This window comes from Ovis canadensis, chromosome 7, assembly GCF_042477335.2.
Source record: "Ovis canadensis isolate MfBH-ARS-UI-01 breed Bighorn chromosome 7, ARS-UI_OviCan_v2, whole genome shotgun sequence".
Classification (NCBI taxonomy): Eukaryota; Metazoa; Chordata; class Mammalia; order Artiodactyla; family Bovidae; genus Ovis; species Ovis canadensis.
The window spans coordinates 72846853-72866156 of record NC_091251.1 but is presented as its reverse complement, the minus strand read 5'-3'; the positions used below and the strand labels follow the sequence as shown (position 1 = coordinate 72866156).

Genomic DNA, 19304 nt, shown 5'->3' with positions numbered 1-19304 from the left:
CACATTCCAGGATGTCTGGCTCTAGGTGAGTGATCACACCATTATGATTATCTTGGTCTGAAAATCTTTTTTGTACAGTTCTTCTGTGTATTCTTGCCACCTCTTCTTAATATCTTCTGCTTCTGTTAGGTCCATACCATTTCTGTCCTTTATCCAGCCCATCTTTGCATGAAATGTTCCCCTGGTATCTCCAATTTTCTTGTAGAAATCTCTAGTCTTTCCCATTCTATTGTTTTCCTCTATTTCTTTGCACTGATCACTGAGGAAGGCTTTCTAATCTCTCCTTGCTAGTCTTTGGAACTCTGCATTCAAATGGGTATATCTTTCCTTTTCTCCTTTGCTTTTCTCTTCTCTTCACAGCTATTTGTAAGGCCTCCTCAGACAGCCATTTTGCCTTTTTGCATTTCTTTTTCTTGGGAATGGTCTTGCTCCCTGACTCCTGAACAATGTCACTAACCTCCGTCCATAGTTCATCAGGCACTCTATCAGATCTAGTCCCTTAAATCTATTTCTCATGTCTACTGTATAATCATTAGGGATTTGATTTAGGTCATACCTGAATGGTCTAGTGGTTTTCCCCACTTTCTTCAGTTTAAGTCTGAATTTGACAATAAGTAGTTCATGATCTGAGCAACAGTCAGCTCCCGGTCTTGTTTTTGCTGACTGTATAGGGCTTCATTTTTGGCTGCAAAGAATATAATCAATCTGATTTTGGTGTTGACCATCTGGTGATGTCCATGTGTAGAGTCTTCTCTTGTGTTGTTGGAAGAGGGTCTTTGCTATGACCAGTGCATTTTCTTGGCGAAACTCTATTAGCCTTGCCCTGCTTCATTCTGTACACCAAGGCCAAATTTGCCTGTTACTCCAGGTGTTTCTTGACTTCCTACTTTTGCATTCCAGTCCCCTATAATGAAAAGGACAACTTTTGGGGGTGTTAGTTCTAGAAGGTCTTGTAGATCTTCATAGAACTGTTCAACTTCAGCTTCTTCAGCATTACTGGTCGGGACATAGATGTCAATTACCATGATATTGAATGGTTTGCCTTGGAAACGAACAGAGATCATTCTGTCATTTTTGAGACTGCATCCAAGTACTGCATTTTGGACTCTTTTGTTGACTATGATGGCTACTCCATTTCTCCTAAGGGATTCTTGCCCACAGTAAGAATACCTCTGTACAGCATCTGCCTATATTGCTGTGATTTTGAGGGTCTACACCAGACCACCACCCACCTGTTGGATAACCTCCTCACCCTACATGGGCTACGATGCTACACCAGGACCCCTCTTACCATGTGGGTGCTTATACTCCACCCACCTAATGACTTTTGAACTGAAGTGTTTAGAAAGAGAAGGGATGTGATGGGATGTGGCAGAGAGGAAAGAGGAAAGGAAAGAGAGGGAAAGAGGAAGAGAACACTGCTCCTGGGGTAGCATGTTGTACGCACTCCTAGGTCAGTCAATGCTCAGTGTATAAAGCAAACCCCTTCAGGTATTTTAAGCAGTAGGTGTTTACTTTAGGTAACCGGATGCTTACAGGCTCCTTGAGGGCTGCAGCAGCAGATTCTAGGCTGAGCCTTTGGGAATGATTTTTGAAAACATGCGGGACTGAGGCTGGTGTTGGATCATGCTGGTTGCAGTCCCTTCCACAGCAGTGTCTGGTGGTAGTTTAGCCTCTAAGTCATGTTCGATTCTTTGCAACCCCATGGACTGTAGCCCACCAGGCTCCTCTGTCCATTGGACTTCCCAGGCAAGGATACTGGAGTGTGTTGCCATTTCCTTCTCCAGGGAATCTTCCTGACCCAGGGATCAGACCTGGGTCTCCTGCATTGTGGGTGGATTCTTTACCAACTGAGCCACCAGGAAAGGTAGCCCCTTCCACAGCAGTGTCTAAGCACCTTAAAACCTTGAAAGGACACCCAAAAATGTTATCCATGTATCAGGGAGTCAAAAAAAGAGAGTTGCTGCTACCACCACTGTTACTGAAGAATAAATTCCAGAAATTGCCACAGATAAGCTACAATCTTGCTAACCTATGGCAGCAACCTGAAACCGATCCTGTGCTTCTTACTTCTGTTTTCTAAGTCACACAATTGCATCTCACTGGAGGATACTAATTCATCTAGGGCTCCAGCTTGAAAAGGTTCAGTAGATGTTTTTGGTTCACATAAATTTGTTTTGTTTTGTTCCTTAGGGTTTGTTTGATTTTTAGATTTCCAACCTATTCAAACAGAAGGAAGATGAAATGGAGATTGAGTGGCCAATCCCAGAAACTTCACTCCCCATTATTATATCCAGTTATTTATCATGTTAGGGGATCTATGCTTTGTATAAGCCTAATGAAATATTGGCATCTTAGTACACAACATAGTCACATCTTTTTGTGAGTGTTCCAAATATATACAATATTTAACTTCTAAGTCAATAAATAATTTCTAAGTTCCAAATATATATATTATTTAATTTCTAAAGTCAAAGAGAAAATGTTGCCAAGGAACTCCAAGCCCTGACATGGACACTGGGATATAGCCTTATGTCCATCCCAGGTTTGCTTCTGGCCACTTAGCCTCCTGATTCATCTCCTAATCAGTGGCCTTCAAATCCCATTTCTTTTCTTTTTTTTTTTAATGTTTATTTATTTCTAATTGATTGATAATTGGTTTACAATATTGGTTTGTCCCATTTCTTTTTTTAACCATCACTTTTCTTTTTCTTTCCAATTTTCCCTCCATCCTCTTAGACTCTTCTTTCATTGGTTTCCTTTTACATTTTCAAGCTACTACCCACTCATTCTCAGCACACATGAACATGAACAAGATTTCATTGTATGGCTTCTTCTCCACCTTTTATGACTCACCATTGGCAGGAGAACATAGGTCCATTCAGATTTAACAAACCATAATTGACTTTACCTAAGGCAGTCAAGTGAGTTATCATCCATAACAGTGTTTAGTCCCGGGATGCCTGCGGATGCTTCTCCCTGATGCCTTCAAATCCCTCGACCATGTCCTGCACCACCCTCTTCCAGAGTGTTTCCAGTAGCTGGCATCTCTTTGCCACAACTCTTTGCTGGAGGGCTGCCCTCAGGCTGCTGATATCCACATTGCCTTTTGTGGAAGGTGGAGAGTCAGCAGTGCCTGGAAAAGTCCATGTTCTTTCCTTGAGCATCATAAACAACAACTAAGGAAGGGAGGAATAAAGAAATACTTCAGCTCCTCCGGCACCTGGTTGGGTTGCTGTGAGGCATGACTCCAGAGCAAGCCCAGCTACCCCACAGTTACCTTCCATTTGACTTTGCTTGATGTCTCACATCTGGTTGGCCCACTTTGCTGTAGCCTTTCTGTCTTTTATTGGAAATACTTCCTAATAAATCACTTTCACATGAACCCTCAGGGACCAACTCTGAAGACTCTAACCTAAGACATTTGGAGAGATTGCATCCACTCTTTCAATCCCCTTCCAAACAGGGCACTGTGTCAGGGTGCATACTCCTAATGCCTCCACTTCTATCAGCATGGGCTTGTTTAACAGCTTCCATTTCTATTTGGAGGAACTTTATATTACCCATTGAAACTATTATTAACACAAAACAATCAGAGAGGCTAATAAGAGTCTAAATTTGCACATGATTTTCTTTTTTAAAAATCTTATTCTTTAATGAGCTGATAGAAATGAAAAAGCTTCAACTATTCTAGAAATAAAGTAATAAAAAGTACAGCCAAGAAGGAATGCTGTTTCTTACTTATCCAATTAACAAAGATTTTATTCCATTCTGGCAAAGGTAAGGTGAGACACAGTCATACACTCCTGGTGGGAGTGTAAATTGATACCACCCCCCAAAAAGCAATTTGTCAAAATATGTCAAGAGTCTCAGAGATGTTCCAGCACTTGGGCTCAATTGGTACACATTTAGAAACCTATCCTGAGAAAAATACTTTGAAATTTTGGGTAAAGATTTATGCACAAAGACACCCTCTTTTTTTCACTTCAACATTTTTGGCAATAAGCATGTATTAGTTTTCTCATGAAAAAACATATGCTTTAAATCATCACACAAGTTGTCTACCCCTTTAATGTTTCCAGGACACACACTTTCAAACTATGCTTGTTTTTTTTTTTTTTCTTTATCCTCATAATACCAGTTTTAGGGTTTACTTCAAGAGGACACTTTCTTGTAAACAATTCATTGAAAGGCAGGTGATATTCTATATTAAGCTCTAAGGAAATGTCTTAAATGTACTCTGGGTACACAGTTCTCATTGTATATAAGTCTCTCTACTGTTATTCCTTCATTATACATTTATATGGAAAGAACACTTGTGGGATTTTTAAAGTTTTCCTCCATCCTGAGTGTCTAACCTGTCAAAAAATCACAGGAGATGTTATATGTCATATAATCCATTCATAATGTTCTTTCAGCCTTCACATTTGCCAAGAAGAAAACAAGGGATGGAAAGAAAATGAATCAGTGAAACTGCAAACACAAAACTTGAATGAAAAAAAAGGTAACGAAACAATATGGTAAAAAAAAAATACATGCAAAATATAATCAGAACCCTATTCCATTATGGGGTTTATCCAATTTTCTTAAGGAGTATGAACATTATAAGGAAATCTATGGTTTATTCCTATGTAACACTTAATAATCATCAATTAAATGATATCTGTATATAATAGAAAACAGATTTTTTTCTGCATTATAATTCCCAGGCTTCTAGTCTAAATAAGCCTCCTAGTCCCACGCTATCCTAAGCCATCTCAGAAAAGGATCAAACAGTACAATATAAATCTTTAAAAAAATAAAAGATTATAATGAAAATTGCCATCCTTTCCAATTCTATATTCATTGCAGATATACTCTGATTCTCTGGGTAGATTGGCTATAAAGGTTTTAAATGTGATAACAGATATAATGTGTCATCAGTGACTGAGACAAGAGAACAATAAATGAGGAAATAGCAAGCAAATACACTTGGGTAGTGAGTCCCTGAAGTGGGAGAGAGGTTTAAAAGAAAGGATCAGGGAAAAGGATGAGATAAATGCAGGAAAATGAGCTGCAGTGGGTGGCCAGGAAGTCAGCAGCTGGTGTTTAAGTGTGGCCAAGAGAGAGAAGAGAGAAAGTACTGAAGAGGGACTTGAGAGATTGAGGGAGCCTAGGGAGAGCAGTGTGTTCAAAGGTCCTGGGAAGTAATCCAAGGAACCATACACTAGTTTAACAAGGCCCTAGTGGTTGCTAAGAGCTCAAATTTGGCCGGAGTGGAAGGTAGAGCTTGGAACCCTATAGAAAAGAACAAATAATCTCAGTGAAGGCAGTGCTAACACTCAATTGTCTGACCCAGAAGAGAGACAGGGGAAAGAGAGAGACAGAGAGGATAGAGGCTGCTCATGAGTTTAACCTGAATCAGTCTAAAGGCTGGGTCCATGTGGTTTTCCTTTGCTCTAGGAGACTTTGGTGGCCAATATCAATATCTCTTTGGCCTCTTTGGATTGGGGCATCTTTGAACAATAGGTGATGCACAATGAAAAGCAGAAGTGATGGTGATATTTTCTGAACTCTGAAACCTAACGTCACAGAGAGAGCGATGAGCTTTCCTGTGCAACACTCTGGGATGGTGCCCAGAAGTTGTATTAATGGCCGCTTTCAGCCAGTGGTGTGTTAGCAAGGCAGGAAGGGGCCTTGAGCAAAGCCGGTGTGGGAGGATGCTCAGCGTTGCATGGGCTGCCTTTCCCAGGCCACTCAAGGGGCCTTGTCTACAAGCTGGAAGCAATTTTTTCCTGATGGGAGCACTGATGCCAAGACTCTATTCTGCTGTGTATAATGAGAAAAGAAGAAAATGCTCTATGCCCTTTTAAGTGAATCCTGTTTGAGAGGGCCTTACCAACTCTCCTTGCACAAATCTAGTGCCCCCCGAAAGAGGGAAGCAGATTTTAAAAGCTATGAGCAGAAATGCACCCACCTTCAACTCTCACCTGGCTTTGCTGTCAGCATATTTAGATGAGAATTTATAGCTGGTCCTCTATCTCCTTGATCAGGCCCCTCCATAATCTCCCTGCTTTCTCCATCAATCAAAGGGAATTAGAATATTTGCCCTAGAGACAGGGAGTGCAAAGAAACTCGTTCAAACCTCTGCAACTAAGGTGTGACTCCAGTGGGGCTTGACACCCGTGCCTAGCAGTGGTTTGCCAAAAGGAGGTATCAAGCTGTGCAAAGATGAAAAGAAATAGGCCCTGGGAGATCTGTGAAGACAGTGAGAAAACACAGAAGCTGAGAGTCTGCTATTTTTACCTGGCAGTCAGGTGGTTCATCCTAGGACAAGCTCCCAGGCAGGGAGAGGTCCAAGTCTCCCCAGGAATCCTGTTTGTAGCTTCCTGGGATCATTATTTGTTAGAGAAGCAAACACTGAGGGTTCCTTGCTGAGAAGACCTGCTGTGGAATTAACTTTGCATGGTGAGTCACAAGAAGGAGAGGGTTGTTTTAACATTTTTCTCTCCGAATCTGCGCTTGACTTCTTACACAAATTTCCAGGCACGTTTGCCATCAGTATTTTCTTAATTTCTCCTTTCCGTCTCTCCACCCAGTGCCGTGTCCATGTCACCCGGAACTCCCATGCTGGCTTGGCTGCTCAGGGACTCTTTTTGCATTGTCCCCTTATTTGTCATTCACACATGGGTTGAATACTTAATAGAATCCAAGCATTCTGGCCAATCACTAGATATATGGAGCTGAATAAGAAGCAACCCATGCCATTTAGGAGCAAAGTCTTGTATAGAGATAGAGAGGGGAAAAAAATGTGTTCAGTTCAGTCGTTCAGTCGTGTCCGACTCTTTGCGACCCCATGAACTGCAGCACACCAGGCCTCCCTGTCCATCACCAACTCCTGGAGTCCACCCAAACCCATGTCCATCGAGTCAGTGATGCCATCCAACCATCTCATCCTCTGTCGTCCCCTTCTCTTCCTGCCCTCAACCTTTCCCAGCATCAGGGTCTTTTCAAATAAGTCAGCTCTTTGCATCAGGTGGCCAAAGTATTGGAGTTTCAGCTTCAACGTCAGTCTTTCCAATGAACACTCAGGACCTATCTCCTTTAGGATGGACTGGCTGGATCTCCTTGCAGTCCAAAGGACTCTCAAGAGTCTTCTCCAACATCACAGTTCAAAAGCATCAATTCTTCTGTGCTCAGCTTTCTTCACAGTCCAACTCTCACATCCGTACATGACCACTGGAAAACCATCGCCTTGACTAGATGGACCTTTGTTGACAAAGTAATGTCTCTGCTTTTTAATATGCTACCTAGGTGTGGTACGCTTTAAATCCAAGAATAAAGGTATAGGTGTGCTATGGGGACCAAAAGGGAGGGGAACCAAAGTTTAAGAGATAAAACTTAGTGTTGGGGGTAGAGAGTCTAGCTGGGTTTTTTCAAAAGAGATGGCTTTTCCATCAGGGAAGGAACAGATCCAGGGAACAGCATGAGCAAGGTCTAGGGTTGGACAGTGTACAGGCATTCCAGAAAGACAGAAGGCAGCCAAGAAGGCAAAGTGTGATAAAGAAGAGGAGGACAGAGTGGCCAGAAGGAAGCTGAACTAGGAGGTTTGAGTGTTTGAAGGCCATATTAAGAAGTTTGGACTTTCTAGATAGTGGCAAGTCTCTGAATACCTTAAAGCAGATGACTGTTGTTGTTTTAAGAAAGAGCAGTGCAACTGCAGGATGGAAAATGAATAGTAAGAGGGGAAGTCTGGGTAGGTGGCTAATTCAATAGATTGGGCATGGGATGATGAGAATCTGAAGTGGGGAAGTGGTAGTGAAGAGAAGAAAGTAAAGGGGCTGTTTAGAGAGACAGGTCAGAAAGAATTAACAGGATTGGTCGATCATGAAACATGAGTGTTGAGAGAGACTGGAATCCACAATAACTGAGTTTTCTGACTTGCGCAGAGGCTAGACTGAGTGATATGTCCATGGACTGACATGAGTTCGGGAGATGTGCTCACAGGAACTCATGAGCTCCTCAGGACTATAGAGGAGCCTACAAGACGGCCAGAGGAGTTGAAGTTCAAAGCTGAGGAGAGGGCCAGCCTTGCAGGCATCAGCTAGAGAATCATGAGGTCATGCATGACAGAAACAGAGAAAATCAACCAGAGAGGGTCTGGAGTCTTACTTTGGGTAATTAATACCTTATATTTCAAAATTATTTCTATCTCTCCTGTGAATTAAAATTTCAATCACTTTCAATCCTTCCATGCCACGATCTCAACATACTTTTAAGGAGAAAGCAGATGTCTATGTTATTTTTTCATACTGTTCATGGAGTTCTCAAGGCAAGAATGTTGCTGTGGTTTGCCATTCACTTCTCCAGTGAACCACATTTTGTCAGAACTCTCCACCATGACCCATCCGTCTTGAGTGGCTCTGTATGGCATGGCTTATAGTTTCATTGAGTTAGACAAGGCTGTGATCCACACAAAATGCTGGGCTGGATGAAGCACAAGCAGGAATCAAGATTGCCAGGAAAAATATCAATAACCTCAGATATGCAGATGACACCACCCTTATGGAAGAAAGGGAAGAACTAAAGAGCCTCTTGATGAAGATGAAAGAGGAGAATGAAAAGGCTTACTTTACATTCAAAAAACAAAGATTATGGCATCCGGTCCCATCATTTCATGGCAAATAGATGCGGAAACAGTGGAAACAGTGGCAGACTTAATTTTGAGGGGCTCCAAAATCAGTGCAGCTGGTGACTGCAGCCATGAAATTAAAAGACGCTTACTCCTTGGAAGAAGAGTTATGACCAACCTAGACAGCATATTAAAAAGCAGAGACGTTACTTTGTCAACAAAGGTCTGTCTAGTCAAGGCTATGGTTTTTCCAGTGGTCATGTATGGATGTGAGAGTTGGACTATAAAGAAAGCTGAGCACTGAAGAATTGATGCTTTTGAACTATGGTGTTGGAGAAGACTCTTCCGACTCCCTTGGACTGCAAGGAGATCCAACCAGTCCATCCTAAAGGAGATCAGTCCTGAATATTTTATACATGGTGTGTACATGTCAATGCTACTCTCTCAGTTTGTCCTACCCTCCCCTTCTTCCCATGCCCACAAGTCCATTCTCTATATGTGTGTCTCTGTTGCTGCCCTGCAAATAGATTTATCAAGGCCATCTTTCTAGATTCTATATATATGTGTTAATACACCCTATTTGTTTTTCTCTTTCTAAGTTACTTCACTCCATATGACAGACTCTAGGTTCATCCACATCACTACAAATGACTCAGTTTCATTCCCTTTTATGGCTGAGCAATATTCTGTTAAGGCCAGTATTCTTGACTGCTGTTGGCAATGAAGAAGCACCTTTCTTCCTTAGTGTGAAGTAGAAAGAGGGAGGGCAGTGGAAAGTTTATGGCAGCAGAAACTGTTCTAGAAGCCACATTTTGGGAGTCTTTCTCCAGACTTGCTTTCTTACAGGATTTCAGAGTTGGATGCTTATTTCACCAAAGGCATGAGTTTCAATTGTTGGCTTGGGTTGGGCCCTACAGGTCATAATACCAGAGGCCCATTTTTCAGCTTTCTCTCTAAAATCTGCGTTGTCTTTCAATTCTCAAATGAATTGCAATATATCTACATATATTTTCTACCAAAATCACTCAAATATCAATGCTTAAATGAAAGACTAGCACTTTTAGAGTTATGTGTATTGTCAATATTTCATAGCTTTCAATCCCAGAGTAAAGAGCATAATCTTAATAGTTTTTCATTCTAATGCCCTGTTATTTACCCAATATGATTGGAAAAAGAGGAAGAGAAAGACCTTGACCTTTTGCAGTTGTTTTTTTTTTAAGTGCATTTTATAGTCTGCATAAGAAGCCAGTGGTTGTTTAGGCTATATTGCGCCCTATAATTCATGTTAGAGGTATCTTCACCAGAGACCTGAAATGGAATTTTTATTTGATTTACATTTATAGTGCAATTTTCTCTGGCATGTTACTTTTCTTGCAAGTTGTACCAAAACATGAGGCAAATAAGTGGATTACATTACTAAACAAAGAATAAAAAAAACACATTTAAAAAAACTAGATTCAGAATAATTATTTTTTTTTAAAGACTGCATCAATCTACATATCTGATTTCCACTTCAGAAACTGGAAAACTTAAAAAGATACGAAGTGAAGTGAAGTGAAGTCGCTCAGTCATGTCCGACTCTTTGCAACCCCATGGACTGTAGCCTATCAGGCTCCTCCGTCCATGGGATTTTCCAGGCAAGAGTCCTGGAGTGGATTGACATTTCCTTCTCCAGGGGATCTTCCCAACCCAGGAATCAAACCCGGGTCTCCCGCATTGCAGGCAAATTCTTGAATGGCTTTGTAAACCAGCAAGACACAATTATAGAAAAAGTACACATTTTCACCACAATTTCACTGGTATTTATACAGCCAACAGATATTTAATTCTTAGTTAAAATCATTGAGCTGAGTGCTTGGGATAATGCAGTCAATTACACAAAATAATTTTATCCCTCATGGAACTTTTATAACCTAGCAGAGCAGCAAGAAAGAAAGAGGTCACACATGTATATATACATGCCTGTATTTATACAGGTGAAAGTGAAAGTTAAGTCACTCAGTCTTGTCTGACTCTGCGACCCCATGGACTATAGCCCACCAGGCTCCTTCATCCATGGGATTCTCCAGGAAAGAATACTGGAGTGGGTTGCCATTTCCTTCTCTAAGGGATCTTCCTGACCCAGAGATCGAACCCAGGTCTCCCACACTGCAGGCAGACACTTTAACCTCTGAGCCACCAGGGAAGCCCTTTATTATACAGGTACATATATATATATATATATATATATATATATATATATATATATATATACAAATGCATATACGGAATTATACCTATATTCTACTAATATGTTTTAATGGAGAGATTACATCATTTCAATTTTAACTGACATTTGATTTCTATAAAGCTTAAATAATCTTTTATGATTTTTGCCAGTTATATTTCTCCTTTAAAAAATTGGCTATGACATGTGTTACTTAGTTGTGGCTCAGGGGTTTTCTTCTCAGTTTGAATGATGTATTTATATAATCATGTCATATTTACTGAAAGTGTTTCCCAGCTTCATATACATTTATATGAAATTCTATCTATATGAACATAAAAAAAGTATTATATAATCAACCTGATCAGTCTTATTCTTTCTGATCTGTGTTTTCATTTCTGAACTTAGAAAATCTCATCCAGAACTCCTACTTCTTCTCCTTCCACCAACCTGAGTCCTATAGGAAAGAAGGAAGAAAACAGTACCATGTTTTGAGATCCCTACTTCTTTATGTGTTAATCATTCAGTCGTGTCTGACTCTTTGTGACCCCATGGACTGCAGTCCACCAGACTCCTCTGTCCATGGGATTCTTCAGGCAAGAATACTGGAGTGGGTTGCCATTTCATTCTCCAGGGGATATTCCCGACCTAAGGGTCAAACCCAGGTCTTCAGCATTGCGGGCAGATTCTTTACCATCTGAGCCACCCGGGAAGCCCAATAGATTGATTTATATGTCTGTGCTATTTAATATGTATTATTCTATAGACAATAAATGGAGAAGGCAATGGCACCCCACTCCAGTACTCTTGCTTGGAAAATCCCATGGATGGAGGAGCCTGGTAGGCTGCAGTCCATGGGATCGCTAAGAGTTGGACACGACTCAGTGACTTCACTTTCACTTCCCACTTTCATGCATTGGAGAAGTCAATGGCAACCCACTCCAGTGTCCTTGTCTGGAGAATCCCAGGGATGGCAGAGCCTGGTGGGTTGCCCTCTATGGGGTCGCACAGAGTCGGACACCACTGAAGCGACTTAGCAGCATAGACAATAAAAATGTGATAAAAACATACCTACTATTTTATAACCTTGATTTTTTCACCTTTCTTGTAATAACACATTTTTTCATGTCAGTAACTACTTATCTGATCATGTTTTTGAATACATATAGTTTTTTTTTAATTTTTTTAATTTTTTTAATTTTTTATTTTTTTAGTTTTTTATTTTTTAAATTTTACAATCTTTAATTCTTACATGCGTTCCCAAACATGAACCCCCCTCCCACCTCCCTCCTCATAACATCTCTCTGGGTCATCCCCATGCACCAGCCCCAAGCATGCTGCATCCTGCGTCAGACATAGACTGGCGATTCAATTCTTACATGATAGTATACATGTTAGAATGTCATTCTCCCAAATCGTCCCACCCTCTCCCTCTCCCTCTGAGTCCAAAAGTCCGTTATACACATCTGTGTCTCTTTCCCTGTCATCATTGCCATCTTCCTAAATTCCATATATATGTGTTAGTATACTGTATTGGTGTTTTTCTTTCTGGCTTACTTCACTCTGTATAATCGGCTCCAGTTTCATCCATCTCATCAGAACTGATTCAAATGAATTCTTTTTAACGGCTGAGTAATACTCCATTGTGTATATGTACCACAGCTTTCTTATCCATTCATCTGCTGATGGACATCTAGGTTGTTTCCATGTCCTGGCTATAATAAACAGTGCTGCAATGAACATTGGGGTACATGTGTCTCTTTCAATTCTGGTTTCCTCGGTGTGTATGCCCAGAAGTGGGATTGCTGGGTCATAAGGTAGTTCTATTTGCAATTTTTTAAGGAATCGCCACACTATTCTCCATACATTTCTCCAAAGAAGACATACGGATGGCTAACAAACACATGAAAAGATGCTCAACATCACTCATTATTAGAGAAATGCAAATCAAAACCACAATGAGGTACCACTTCACACCAGTCAGAATGGCTGTGATCCAAAAATCTGCAAGCAATAAATGCTGGAGAGGGTGTGGAGAAAAGGGAACCCTCCTACACTGTTGGTGGGAATGCAAAATGAATACATATAGTTTTTACAGATACCCTCCAACTAATAAATATATAGAATTGTTTCAAATTAAAATTAAGACTGCTGTGGTTTCCAAGAACAAAGTCTGGTATTCATGAAGCTTAGAGTCAGGGAAAAACCATTTAAAGAAAGAATAATCAGCTGTGGCAAATGAAGCAGAATAAACAGTTCACTGCTGAGAACTGACCATTGGATTTGGAAAATTGTAAGTTGTTAATGGTCTTACCATATGAGTTTCCATGGCATGCTGGAGAGGAAAGTCTGAAGAGGTAAGAGGAGGTAAGGACAAGTTGATAGTGAATTAGAGCAGATTTCTTGAGCTGCTTGGCTTTAATGGAGGGCATTTCTAACAAGGAGGTAAGAGATCAGTAAAGACAAACTAACCCATATTTTTTAAGACAGGAGATGCTGGGGTTTGAGAGAACCAATAGAAAACATCCCTTTCATATCTGTCCAAATTCTGAATCTATGACACATAGGAAACAGGCAGTCAAAGGTCAAAATATTACTTACTGACAAAACTGTTAAGGTAGATGGATTAAGTCCAACAGCCATATGTAACTATATTTTACAGAGAATTCAGTTCAGTTCAGCCACTCAGTCGTGTCCGACTCTGCGACCCCATGAATCGCAGCACGCCAGGCCTCCCTGTTCATCACCATCTCCCGGAGTTCACTCAGACTCACATCCATCGAGTCCGTGATGCCATCCAGCCATCTCATCCTCGGTGGTCCCCTTCTCCTCCTGCCCCCAATCCCTCCCAGCATCAGAGTTTTTTCCAATGAGCCAACTCTTCTCATGAGGTGGCCAAAGTACTGGAGCTTCAGCTTTAGCATCATTCCTTCCAAAGAAATTCCAGGGCTGATCTCCTTCAGAATGGACTGGTTGGATCTCCTTGCAGTCCAAGGGACTCTCAAGAGTCTTCTCCAACACCACAGTTCAAAAGCATCAATTCTTCGGCGCTCAGCCTTCTTCACAGTCCAACTCTCACATCCATACATGACCACTGGAAAAACCATAGCCTTGACTAGAGGGACCTTAGTCGGCAAAGTAATGTCTCTGCTTTTGAATATACTATCTAGGTTGCTCATAACTTTTCTTCCAAGGAGTAAGCGTCTTTTAATTTCATGGCTGCAGTTACCATCTTCAGTGATTCTGGAGCCCCCCAAAATAAAGTCTGACACTGTTTCCACTGTTTCCCCATCTATTTCCCATGAAGTGATGGGACCAGATGCCATGATCTTCGTTTTCTGAATGTTGAGCTTTAAGCCAACTTTTTAGCTCTCCACTTTCACTTTCATCAAGAGGCTTTTTAATTCCTCTTCACTTTCTGCCATAAGGGTGGTGTCATCTGCATATCTGAGGTTATTGATTTTTCTCCTTGCAATCTTGATTCCAGCTTGTGTTTCTTCCAGTCCAGCGTTTCTCATGATGTACTCTGCATATAAGTTAAATAAGCAGGGTGACAATATACAGCCTTGACATACTCCTTTTCCTATTTGGAACCAGTCTGTTGTTCCATGTCCAGTTCTAACTTTTGCTTCCTGACCTGCATACAGATTTCTCAAGAGGCAGGTTAGGTGGTCTGGTATTCCCATCTCTTTCAGAATTTTCCACAGTTTATTGTGATCCACACAGTCAAAGACTTTGGCATAGTCAATAAAGCAGAAATAGATGTTTTTCTGGAACTCTCTTGCTTTTTCCATGATCCAGCTGATGTTGGCAATTTGATCTCTGGTTCCTCTGCCTTTTCTAAAACCAGCTTGAACATCAGGGAGTTCACGTATTGCTGAAGCCTGGCTTGGAGAATTTTGAGCATTATTTTACCAGCATGTGACATGAGTGCAATCGTGCGGTAGTTTGAGCATTCTTTGGCGTTGCCTTTCTTTGGAATTGGAATGAAAACTGACCTTTTCCAGTCCTGTGGCCACTGCTGAGTCTTCCAAATTTGCTGGCATATTGAGTGCAGCACTTTCACAGCATCATCTTTCAGGATTTGAAACAGCTCAACTGGAATTCCATCACCTCCACTAGCTTTGTTCGTAGTGATGCTTTCTAAGGCCTACTTGACTTCACTTTCCAGGATGTCTGGTTCTAGATTAGTGATCACATCATCATGACTATCTGGGTCATGAAGATCTTTTTTGTACAGTTCTTCTGTGTATTCTTGCCACCTCTTCTTAATATCTTCTGCTTCTGTTAGGTCCATACCATTTCCGTCCTTTATTGAGCCCATCTTTGCATGAAATGTTCCCTTGGTATCTCTAATTTTCTTGAAGAGATCTCTAGTCTTTCCCAATCTGTTGTTTTCCTCTATTTCTTTGCATTGATCACTGAAGAAGGCTTTCTTATCTCTTCTTGCTATTCTTTGGAACTCTGCATTCAGATGCCTATATCTTTCCTTTTCTCCTTTGCTTTTCACCTCTCTTCTCTTCACAGCTATTTGTAAGGCCTTCCCAGACAGCCATTTTGCTATTTTGCATTTCTTTTCCATGGGGATGGTCTTGATCCCTGTCTCCTGCACAATGTCACAAACTTCATTCCATAGTTCATCAGGCACTCTATCTATCAGATTTAGACCCTTAAATCTATTTCTCACTTCCACTGTATAATCATAAGGGATTTGATTTAGGTCATACCTAAATGGCCTAGCACTTTTCCCTACTTTCTTCAATTTAAGTCTGAATTTGGTAATAAGGAATTCATGATCTGAGCAACAGTCAGCTCCCGGTCTTGTTTTTTGTTGACTGTATAGAGCTTCTCCATCTTTGGCTGCAAATAATATAATCAATCTGATTTCGGTGTTGACCATCTGGTGATGTCCATGTGTAGAGTCTTCTCTTGTGTTGTTGGAAGAGAGTGTTTGCTATGACAAGTGCATTTTCTTGGCAAAACTCTATTAGTCTTTTCCCTGCTTCATTCCGCATTCCAAGGCCAAATTTGCCTGTTACTACAGGTGTTTCTTGACTTCCTACGTTTGCATTCCAGTCCCCTATAATGAAAAGGACATCTTTTTTGGGTGTTAGTTCTAAAAGGTCTTGTAGATCTTGATAAAACCATTCAACTTCAGCTTCTTCAGCCTTACTGGTTGGGGCATAGACTTGGATAACTGTGATATTGAATGGTTTGCCTTTGAGACGAACAGAGATCATTCTATCATTCTTGAGATTGCATCCAAGTACTGCATTTCGGACTCTTTTGTTGACCATGATGGCGACTCCATTTCTTCTGAGGGATTCCTGCCCACAGTCGTAGATATAATGGTCATCTGAGTTAAATTCACCCATTCTAGTCCATTTTACTTCGCTGATTCCTAGAATGTCGACGTTCACCCTTGCCATCTCTTGTTTGACCACTTTCAATTTGCCTTGATTCATGGACCTGACATTCCAGGTTCATATGTAATACTGCTCTTTACAGCATCGGGTCTTGCTTCTATCACCAGTCACATCCACATCTGGGTATTGTTTTTGCTTTGGCTCCATCCCTTCGTTCTTTCTGTAGTTATTTCTCGTCTGATCTCCAGTAGCATATTGGGCACCTAATGACCTGGGGAGTTCCTCTTTTCGTATCCTATCATATTGCCTTTTCATACTGTTCATGGGGTTCTCAAGGCAAGAATACTGAAGTGGCTTGCCATTCCCTCCTCCAGTGGACCACGTTCTGTCAGGCCTCTCCACCATGACCCGCCCGCCTTGGGGTGCCCTGCAGGCATGGCTTGGTTTCATTGAGTTAGACAAGGCTGTGGTCCTAGTGTGATTAGATTGACTAGTTTCCTGTGAGTATGGTTTCAGTGTGTCTGCCCTCCGATGCCCTCTTGCAACACCTACCATCTTACTTGGGTTTCTCTTACTTTGGACATGGGGGTATCTCTTCACGGATGCTCCAGCAAAGCAAGGCTGCTCCTTACCTTGGACGAGGGGTATCTCCTTACTGCCGACGTTCCTGACCTTCAACGTGGGATGGCTCCTCTAGGCCCTCTTGCGCCCGCGCAGCCACCGCTCCTCGGGTGGTTCCTCCCAGCTGCCGCCCCTGGCCTCGGACGCGGGGTGTCTTTACAGAGAATTAGGTAGACTTATCTGCCCAGTACCTGGCAGCCCTAAACAACTGTAGAGCTTCCCCACTGGGGTCTGCCCTTGTAATACATAATTTTAAGGAAATGAATAATAGGTGGATTTTCTTTAGGCAAGTAGAAGCCCAAGGAGAAAGAGAGAAGAAGCTGAGCTGAGTTTCTCTATTCACCAATCAGATCATTTCCCCATTCCCTGGAGAATGAATGAGTTCTTTCCTAACAAAAGATAGCTCACCATGTCTGCTTACTGATAGAAACAGGAAAAACTGAAGATTCAGGGGAGAAGACCAGAGTTCTTGAGTATGTTACAGTAGATGAGATCTAGTACACAGCATTTGATAGGAACTAGGGAAGTTTATCCCATTTACTAAGAGAGGAGACAGAAAGTAAGGGTACAGATAAAGTGCAATTGACAAATTTGGTGTTGGAAAATGCATTTCTCTCTTCTGATTGTTCTTATTTCTCTGTGAAATAAGAAGCGAGATCATCAGTTATGAGTGAAAAGAGGAGAACAGTTTCAAAGAGACAGATGGTGTGAAATAATCTTCTCCAAGAGTGGGAAAGGAAATTGACTAGAGAGATGAAGACTGGCTGAGCAGTGCTGAGGGTCCACTTGAGTTCTGTGGTTATAAATTTAGAGTGAGTTCATGCAGTATAGTAATAGATTTTTTTCTCCCCTGGCCACACTGCTCAAATGCAGGAAAAGACGAGGCAGAGAGCTTTATTTAACCAAGACTGTGCTTTTGCCAGGTGACTCTTAGAGAGAAAGAAACGGTGTTTCTGTTGTATGCAAGGGGGTGATGAAGCATGGAACTTGGTTTAGTTAAAGGGAACAGAAAGGATGAGGGGTACAATAAAAAGAAACAGGCAAGGGCAATGAACTGAAGTTCCTAACAGGGTCAAAGAAATGTTGATTTATGAGTACTGGGATAAATATGTTGGAAAGTTAGGTGTAATTGTTATAGAATAAAGTGCTTGAAATTGAGATATGTAAAAGGCAATGACAGGGTCCAGAGTTTAGCTCTGAGAGTCAGTAGCCAAGGGGAATAGGTTGAAGACATCATTCCAAGTAAAGAGGTCAAGGTTCTGAGAGGACAGTTTGCAGGATGGGCCATCTACATAACTGTTGATGATGATGCCAGAAACACTGGGCCAAGTGCTAAAAGCTTTCATTTGAGTCATATAACTGAAAGATTAGAGAATTATTTCAGGGAGGAAGAGTGGAAAGTAGCTTTGTCTACTTTGGGGTTCTGGAAGAAGATAGAAGTGGAAAAATATCTGAGAAAACAATGGCAAATAAGGAGGGCACCAAATATCTTGGGTCCACAGTGTGGGGACTGGGTGAGAAACAGCAGGTACCACTTGAGAGGGCCTCAACTACTTTCTTTGACTACTTTAGATAGATCATAAGATAAAGAGATGAATGTTCCTGGGAGAGACCACAGTTGTGGAAGATGATGCCAAAGAAAGAACATAAGTGATAGAAAGCTGAGTGAAAGGATTTAGATGATTAGGGGACAGAGATCTGTATATGTGGAGATGTTCCTGTGTGTTCTTTGCTGACCTGGGTTCCTGGACGTCTGGAAGAGATAGAGGTAAATGAGGCATACTGGCATTAGTCCTGATTGTCTCTTTGGAGAACGTAGGTCCTTGATTCCATTTACAGCCTTTTTCTTGGTTATAATAGGGGAAAGTGGAGTATCTGATGATGAGAATGGTGGTCTTACCATGGACTTATAGAAGTCTGGAAAGTCCTTAAATCCAGCTGAGGGAAACATTATAGTATACTGAGCTATTCACTTTGCTCTTTTCTGTCCAGAATTTTCTGTGTCTGGTCTGTTTAGTCCACGTAATGTAATGTAATGTGCATACATGTTCAGTCACTCAGTCGTGTCCAACTCTTTATGACCCCATGGGCTATAGCCCCCCAGGCTCCTCTGTCCATGGGATTCTCCAGGCAAGAATACTGGAATGGGATGCCATTTCCTCCTCCAAGGAATCTTCCTCACCCAGGGATTGAACCTGCAGATCCTGCGGCTCCTGCATTGGCAGGATTCTTTACCACTGAGCCACACGGGAATCCCATGTAATGTAATATTACATTGCAAACTTTGAAAAAAAATTCCTCTGAACTTTTGATGTTGATTAGGGTGTTCTTTGGAAGGAATGATGCTAAAGCTGAAACTCCAGTACTTTGGCCACCTCATGCGAAGAGTTGACTCATTGGAAAAGACTCTGATGCTGGGAGGTATTGGGGGCAGGAGCAAAAGGGGATGACAGAGGATGAGATGGCTTGATGGTATCATCGACTTGATGGACGTGAGTTT

General features: G+C 41.4%; 1 long non-coding RNA gene across 1 annotated transcript in view; it reads right to left on the bottom strand.

Annotated features, from left to right (window-relative positions):
• Positions 1–5969: 5969 nt before the first annotated feature.
• LOC138443720 (uncharacterized) overlaps positions 5970–19304 on the bottom strand; it is an 86270-nt gene continuing 72935 nt past the window's right edge. The window contains exon 4 of the long non-coding RNA XR_011258247.1: positions 5970–6089. This is a non-coding gene — a long non-coding RNA (uncharacterized lncRNA). The remainder of the gene's footprint in view (positions 6090–19304) is intronic.